The sequence below is a fragment of the Nicotiana tomentosiformis genome, chromosome 7, assembly GCF_000390325.3.
Source record: "Nicotiana tomentosiformis chromosome 7, ASM39032v3, whole genome shotgun sequence".
In the NCBI taxonomy this organism is placed as follows: Eukaryota; Viridiplantae; Streptophyta; class Magnoliopsida; order Solanales; family Solanaceae; genus Nicotiana; species Nicotiana tomentosiformis.
In genome coordinates this window covers 36563159-36572416 of record NC_090818.1, presented here as the reverse complement: position 1 = coordinate 36572416, position 9258 = coordinate 36563159, and the positions used below count along the sequence as shown (strand labels likewise).

General features: G+C 37.4%; 1 non-coding gene across 1 annotated transcript; it reads right to left on the bottom strand.

Annotated features, from left to right (window-relative positions):
- Positions 1 to 7289: 7289 nt before the first annotated feature.
- Positions 7290 to 7377, bottom strand: TRNAY-GUA (transfer RNA tyrosine (anticodon GUA)). The gene is given in 2 exon segments: positions 7290 to 7326; positions 7340 to 7377. It is a non-coding gene; the product is annotated as a tRNA-Tyr (tRNA).
- Positions 7378 to 9258: the final 1881 nt, after the last annotated feature.

The following is a 9258-nucleotide window of genomic DNA, read 5'->3' as shown; positions in this document are numbered from 1 at the left end:
AAAGAGTGACAGCCCTAAATGCCCTGTAGCCTCCTACTTATAAGTGTGGTGCACAACACACCCATAAACAAGACTCTACTAGACACGGCTTGTAGACTCCCTAGGACAGAACTGCTCTAATACCAAGTTTGTCATACCCAAAACCTGAAGGGGCGTGGCCGGCACCCGGTGCCATACTCGGCCCGAGCGTACCACTCTGTAACTGTGAACTCTGGAGGGCAACCCTCAACTTAGTTCGATGAGGCCATATTCTGGATCATCTAAAAATAACATCTACAACCAGCAATAACAAACTAAACATTTACATATGGTTGGTAAAGCCACAATACTGATATAATGTACACAACTCGTCTACAAGCCTCTAGGAATAACTGAATTGTATCATGGTCGGGACAGGGCCTCGACCTACCCATCAAACCTGTATATATAAAATGGACTCCAAGGTATCGACTTGGTAACTCCGAGGAAGTGGAGCTTACCAACCAAGCTGATGTTTGACTTTGCCTACTGGGAAGGTCTATCTAGCTGTCTATTAGTACCTGCAGGCATGAAATGCAGCGTCCCCAGCAAAAGGGACGTTAGTACGAAATAATGTACCGAGTATGTAAGGCAACAAGATAATTGAAATCTAAAATTGAACTTATAATATAATAACTGAAAATACCTGGGGAGTCAAATATAATTTGAAGATATGCTTATCTGCTGATACTGACTCATCTCTCTCAATATAGTAAGTAAAATAGTTGTCCGGTCCTATAAGGCTCGGTATGTATAACTGCTCTACCATAGTAGGCTCGCTCATAGGCACTCGGCCATACTATACTTTGTATCTCGGCCATTCTGGGATCGCTCATAGGTGTTCGGCCACAATAGGCTCGGTCTATAACTTACTGATCAGAGGTTTCCCAATAGGGGCCTGCCCACCAATTATAGCTCGATGGTGGTGAAACTACTGTAATATTGTGTGTGTGTGTCTATATATATATATATATATATATATATATATATATATATATACTTCTTCTCTCTTGACTGGAAGAAGACAATACTCAATTGAATATAAAGTCCCGATAAGGGAGAATATTGTAACTTACGAGACTAGGATAATGTATATAAATTCGGGAGTATGAACTTCTCTTTATGCTTCGTTATCAAACACATGTAGTTACGGGATCATGCCAAAATGAAGAAAGGTTTAGCCTTAACATACCTTAACTCCGTTAAGTCCTTAATACCTTCCAAGAAATTCTTCAAACAACTCAAATCCATCTACTTCAGTATAAGGAGATTCAAAATCAGTGCTGAGTAAAGGCTAATTCTGCAACTTAAACTAGTAGCTCGTTTACGTAAATTTGGGCAGCGTCTCCCCTGTAACTAGGCCCTCCTCCAAAACCATATACCAATAACAACAAGAACACAACAATAATAACATGTAAGCATCATTTTCTAACCTTATCTCCATCACAATATACCACAAAACAGCCCACACACCCTAATCACTTCGTACATAAAACGACATTCAAAGTAGTGTCAAACAACCTAAAAAATGTAACGACGAATGACCAGCCCACCATTCCATCATTATGTGGTGTTTGTCCACACCATTTTTCCTCCAAAACTACATTAAACAGTAGCAAAATAGACATCCCAAAGGCAACACGAAACAGCCCACAAAACAGTCCATTACAAGTCAAATAGCTCGAACTCACGGCTTCCGATCACCGTCCTGTAAGTTCTAACTATTACGAAATGAATTTATCAACCTTTCTTGATATTTAAAAGCTTAAATACATAAAGTAGGCATATTCTTAACTATTAAATACATTCCAAAACTCAAACTACAAAGAAAAAGAGAGGCGATATAGCGATACTTACGTCGTAGGGATCGTTTTAATGTTATCGCTACTTAATTTCGTGTCCGGGATGATAATCTTGTTTGAAACAGTTGTAGAGAGCTTAAGGGTAAGGTTAGGGGTGTTATTTGAACATGCTCTCTGGAAAAATAGAGAAAGAGACGAGCTAAGGGATGTAAATATCCCATTTTTTAAAAAGTCAAAAAGGTGCTACTTGACACCATATGATTGACCCTTTTTCAGATGCTTATATCTTTTTATTCGAACGTCGTATGAACGAACAGTCAAGAGCATTGGAAACTACATTCCAAGACCTTAAATTTTGTATATAATGTGTCCCAAAAATACCCCATATAGCACAAGAAATATATTGCTCAAAAACCTCCGTTACAAGGCAAATCCTTAGTCGGTTTTTTTGCAACTTAAATCCGATTTTTTTCAAACTTTATATTTTATATCCAAACATAATATATAGATATATTTAAACTCATTTAAATAATGATTAACAAGTCTCATATTCGTCTTAACTTACTTAAGACTTCGGTAAACCTTTCTTATCCTTGTAGAAAGATTTCGTCCTTTTTGAGATCACATTAGATAATCCTATGATGATAGTGACGTCTGAAGTACGGGGTGTAACAACATGTCCCCTTAGAAATATTTGTCCCCGGATGATAACTCTTAAAGGCTTGCGAAAATGGGACGTAACATCGTTAAATCACCTTATATACTTTCAAAGAGGATCCCATTTTCAAGCTTACATCAATTGACTTACGATGTACTTTCACGTACAAAAACATGAGGTGTAACAATCAACACCAAGGGCTACCCCTACTCGGGGACTGTCGTCTGAGATAAGTTCGGGCAACTCGAGCTATTAAATCCCTGAGGCACTAAACCTATTAGGTAATGCCTAAACGCGAAAGGCTACAGCCACATTAAAAATGGCTCAGAGATGTCCGAAGCTCGTAATCAAAACATAAAGCCTTTATAAAAATTCAAAACCTGCTATAAGATTACCCTCGTTAAAAGCATCATCTAAAATCACTTAAGCATCTTGGGAAAACTGCCGGTCACACCGAGTTTTTAAGGCCTCGATCAGATAAAGTTGCATCGAAGTCGGGCTCTATTCGGACATATGAAACACGAACGATTTATTACTACATTTGATTCTATGCTAAGGCATCAGAAACATTTGCAAGAATAGAGATTATGAAAAGATGCTAAAAAAGTAGAGACTTGAAATTGCCAGAAAGGAAAATTTTAAATATTCTGGAATGTATTTATAAAGGCCCAAAAAAATGGCCTCAAAATAAACAAAATATATGCAAGTCAAAAACTAAAACAGTTCTAAGGAATTCATGTCTGATCTTCATTGGGGGCCCCCAGAATCCTCGGAGCCTTCGGCACCTTCAGGCTCGGAAAGTTTCTTTGCCTCGGCCTCAAGTTTAATGCTTCCTCGATCTTGGCCGACAGGTCGAAGCCTCTGGCGTGAATTTCTTCGAGGATCTTCCTTCGAGACAGCCGCCGCACATATTCGGCATTGGTCTTCAGGCAGGCCTCGGCTGCTTCAACATCAGCCTTGTATTGGGCCACCATCTCCTCAGCATCGAAAGAGGTTGTCTCCAGCTTGGACTTTATTGCCTCATGCTCTCTACCGAGGGCGTCCCGTTTTGCGACAACCGAGCTCAGTTGTGCTCTGAGATCTTATTTCAGTTGAGCCTGCTTGACCTGAAGTTGAACCTCTACCGATGTTAGCTTTTCCTGGGCGGTTTCCTTTTTCGAAGCCAGTAGATCCATCTTGCTCTTCCACCCATCGGCCGTGGCCTTGATCTCGTTCATCTCCTTCTGGATTTGGTCAACCTGGTCGATCTTCTGTTGGACCTGCGAGGGTTTGTCGTTAGCCACTACGACTAGTTCCTCGTTTCTAACTTCAAAGACCTTTACCTTTTTAACCAAGTCGGCATGTTCCCGTCTCAGGGCCATGGCCGATGCTTCTTTCTGAGCCCTATCGCTCGGCCTGAAGGTCATTGATGGTCATGTCTTGTTGCTCGCTGAGGAGCTTGTACATATCCTTCTTTCGAGCCTGCTCCTTGAGCTCGAGCTCGAGCTGATTGACCTCGACACGGTACTGGAGAAAGCTCTCGTGGTGAAGTACCGAGGCCTACAAAACAATGAAGGTCATGTGAAATATCAAAATTTAAGTAAAATACTAGAAGACGTAATGATGTCTTACCCGGTTCAGCGCTTGCTGTGCCTCCGATGCCTGGTGACTGAGGAGGACCAGGCAAAAATGAACGAAGTGGACAGTAAGAATAATCGATCTCTTGAGACCAGGTTCCACACTTGGAGCGGGAAACTGATTAATCAATATGGGCTCGAACTCGGCCTGCCAGCTTCTGAAGATATATCCTTCTTCGGGACTTCCAGGTCACCCAGCCCAGAAAAATCTTCCAAAGTGGACGAGTCCACACCATCAAAGAAAAGTATGGAGGGGATCGCCCTCGTCATGAACCCCTTTATTAGATTTCTCTTTTCCTGCTTGGGCCTCCTCAAGCATGGACTCGGTGTAGGAGGGTGTCTCCATAATGTCTACTACACCAGGCGCTTTCTTCGGAGGAGAGTCGGTGTCCCAGGGGGTTCCACCCCCCGTTTCCATATCGGCCTCTCGAGTCTGAGGGAGGTCGGTCTCACGAATCTCCCCATTGGCTTCCTCCTGCTCCTCAGGAGGGGTCGATCCGTGGGCGATAAAAATATCGTCTTCTTCCGACTCATCCCTGAGCAAGAGAAGCGAGTCAGAATCTGGCACCCGGGAGCTGGTACTCTTCTTAGGCTTGCGAGCCACCCTCTTCTTTGGCTTCACCTCGAGACCCGGGGAGCCCGAAGGTTTTCTTTTCCTCTTCTTCTTTTCCCCTGCGGCAGCCCTGAGCTGTCTCGTAACGAAGGGATCAACGGACAAGGATACGTCCTCGTCCCCTTCGAAAGGCCTAAGCTCGGTGGTCTTAGGCAAACCTATACAAACAACAACAACAACAACAACATAGTATAATCCCACTAGTGGAGTCTAGGGAGGGTAGTGTGTACGCAGACCTTACCCCTACAATGAGGTAGAGAGGCCGTTTCCAATAGACCCTCGTCATCCTTCCCTCCAAGAACTCCCCACCATGCTCTTGGGGTGACTCGAACTCACAACCTCTTGGTTGGAAGTGGAGGTTGCTTACCATCATAGCAACCCCTCTTGTCAAAACCTATAATAGCAACCCCTCTTTTTTAGGCAAACCTATAAAAGAAAGGAAAAAGGCCAGTATGATGTGAGTTAAGAACACGGTAATAGCTATTTGAAGGAGAACCTTACCATGAGAACGGTCCTCCCATCGGTCCTTCGAAAGCTTGCGCCATAAGCACTAGAAGTATGACATCGGTTTGTAGATACTACTGCTGGTTTGGTTATTTATTGTATCTTTCATTTGCTTATCTAACATTATTGATCACTTGTATTGGATTAATCCACATATTCTTAAAATCACGTATAAATTCAATTATTATCAATTTTAAGGGTAAACATAATTATCAACCGTTACTTTTTTCTTTTTTAGTCTTTCCAATATCTTGATGTTTTTAAAATTTTAAATTTATTCTATTGGTAGATAGTTACTAAACAATATGGTGAATATTTCAAATGAATTTGATAGATTCACCACTTTTAAATTCTAAAACTAGAAGTTAAAATTAATATTCTAAAGTAACTACCTCATCTGCTCCAGCAAATTTATATGATATTCTTTCTATTTGGGATATTCCAAAATATTTGATGTATACGTTTTCATTTCTATACAACTTAAACACATAATGGATTAAGGCATTAATCTATTAATATTTTAATTTTAAAGCAATCTTTCTCTATCAAACTAAGTTTAACCATTATAATATGGGCGTCCATTGTCACTAGAGTACATACAAGTAAAACTAACATTTTGATCCCTATCTAGTCAAATATATATCAGATGAAATAGGACAAATGAGAACTTGACTGAGTGGTGATAAAACCATATGTGGTTAGTTAAATACATTGCATTGAGACATTATATAGTGTATATAAATTAAATATTATTTTTATATCTACATATCAAATTTCGAATATTCTTGAATATCTTTAAGGAAATTTACGACTTTGCCATTGAAAATGAGTACTGCTCTTCGGAGATTGATCCATCTCAGTAGAGAAAACGGCTATTCTAGATTGCCATCAATTCTCAAGACTTGCTAGCTATTGGACATGGATTATTTGTGTTTAACGTCCCCTTAATCTAGCCATGTTCTTTCTTCTTCTTCTTCTCTGTTTTTTCCTTTTTCCTTCTTTGTCGTTTTTGAGAAAGAATTATTTTATGTAGAATTGATGAAGTGCACCTTACTGATGGAGAAGAGTTATAATACGCACAACTCATCAGTAGTGTTATGACCGATGACTTTGTGTACGTCAATTAGGATACAAATTGAACCGGAAAATCGCACAAAACCAATTAAAAAACTCAATATAAATATATAAATATATAATTTTTATATATAATTTTAAGATTTTATATTGGATTTTATTTAAAAAATATATAGAAATATTTGGAATTCTCTTGCGAGATATAATATTTAATAGTATATGAAGTGCTACATATTTATTAACCTTAAATAATAGATTGTACGATATTTTCTTATCAAATGTTACTGAAATGCATCAATCTCTTTATTCTTTCCATATTCATGTCACATGTTAAGAACTATTAACCTTGAAAATGTACATCAACAAAATCTTATTGTGATTAAAAATATAACTATTATGTGTCACTAAGAAAATTCTCCAACAAGAATATTTTAATAGATAATATCTTATCTATTCTCCAACAGACGTGCTTACCTCTGTTGCTCCCCTTAGGATTTTCTTCAAAAAATTTCATTCATATACATTCATATGTTCGATGCTTTGCCCTAGTAATCAGAACAAACTTTCTACTCTCTATCTCTTTCTGATATCACCTTTTTCAAATTTTAATGCATTTTCTGTTTCTGGAAAGCTATAAATGAAGAACTTTGGAAGTGAGAAAACAGAAATAAGAATTAGAACTTTGAAGGTTGTTTCTTCTTTGTATTACTTGTTTGAACTAAGTGTTTTTTTGAAGAAAAAATGGAAAAATTGAATTTTTTGAGATTTCACAGATTGCGATAGTGTATTTCTGTTTAAATTAGGGGCATATTTGTTTCATAGTATAACTGAAAGGTCCCAATTAAAAGGATAGTAAAAGGAAGAACATATTTAAACTATTTTTAATAGTAAATATATTGGACAATATTCCATATAAAGTGTTACCATAATGGTTTTGATTTGAACGTTCAAATTTGGACCTAAGAAAAATAAAAAAATTAAAAAACAAAAGAAAAGACAAAACGCTCCGACCCGCCGGAATCGAACCAGCGACCTAAGGATTTCAGCAAAGACACTACAGTCCTCCGCTCTACCAACTGAGCTAATGTCGGAATGTGTTGTTAATGATAAGAAATAAATGGAATATGTCAGTGAACCATCTAAAAACATGATGTTTCTGCATATGAAAACAACTTACGTCTGAACTTTTTAACATGTCAAGATCAATTTGTTGACTCAATCTCAACCATTCAAATTTTTAATTCAATCCCAACCGCCTCCAACCATTTTAACACTTGGAGGGAGCTATGTTACACATTAATATTGGAGGGAAAAGATGCAGAATAAATTAAACGAAAAGATTTGCTCTCTGGAAGAGACAATGGAGTTGTCCTCTTCAGTTCAGATCGTGGATGGAAGCTAAAATGGCCATGACAATGATTTTCCGATTTATACGAATCAAATTACTCATGTTATCCGTAAGATATGATTTTATCTCTTTCACATAAACAACGTGGTCTGTCACTTCATGAACAATACTTGTATATCAACATGGTAACAAAATCTTTATCCATCTTTTAAAGCTTCAATCTAATAAGAAGCTTCAAGTTCAGTTAAAAATACTTGTTTAGCCAAAACAAAAACTGGATAGCATAAATAGCAAAGAATTGGTCTTTCACCTTTTTAGATGGTGATATTTACGAGGGATGAACCTCCAAGAATAACATATTATCGAAATACTGATAATAAAACTTGCTCCAAGATTAGCCTACAAAGTAGTTAAAAAGATTTGACTTCTGATTAACCTACCATACTAGGATCCGATAACGCATTCACAATTCTAAACCACTTAAAAGACATTTCAAAAATCCTAAAGCCATGATTTAGAGCTTAAAAACGAAGGAGATAAAAATGTAGGGCAGAATCCGTGCATTAAAACACGATGAATAGACGTGCAAAACCTTGAGGAGGCTGCCCAAAATATACATATCGGCCGGGTGAAATTGAGCTCCCACACATTTTTATTATTACGCGAGAACCCATTGGATCGGCCATATATAAAATCTGACAAATCACTAAAGCAGAAATTAAACATGAGAGAAATAAACATAAAGAGAAAATGTGAGAACTTTCTACGGATGCAAACGATGAAATTCATCAATTGCAGAGACGAAGAAATGACTCGAGATCATTATATGCCCGCAACGGAACTAGAGCGCCATTGTTTCATAAGCTCGCTCTGTTCTCTCAAAGGCAATGTTTGTAAACCCTAGCTTCGAAAGTGATCTTATAGAGTCATTTCTGGCAGACCCAGCCTTATCATTTGGGCTTTTACATGTTGGGCCTTATATTTCTCCCCGTAAATAACGGGTTGCTATTGAAGAATTACTCCAATATGTGCTCAATTTTAGTTTTTTAATTTAATTTTTTGAAGACACAAATATCCTAAATTGTCCTGAAATTAAGATTTTTAGTTTTTATTTTCAGGACAAAATAAGTACTCCACTGACTAATTCTTAAATAGCAGGCCTAAGAATGGTTATTTGCACACTTCCTCCAATTCCAATCCCCACTGTGTATATGCACAACTGGTCATTTTTTGGACCCTCATATTTAAAGAATAGCCGAAATATACAAAAAAATTTAAAATTCAGTCACCTTAGAGTTTTCAAACTCGGGTATCAAGTTTCAACTACTTTTCAAACACTTGCTATATTACAATTAGCAGTCGTCTCTGATATTATTTTTATTTACTTCTATTTGGTTAGTCCTATAGTCTTTTAGAACTCTTACTTGTCCTATAGTTATTTTTTCAAAGAGGTCATCTTTCGAAATAATTAGTATACTTGTTAATACTAGTATATAATATTTAAAGTAATCTATTCATATACTTTAAATTACTATATAATATTTAAAGAAGATATATTTAGAAAACTTTAGATTATTTACATGAATATTTCTTTTAATCTAGAAGTTTCTAAAGGGGCGCACACA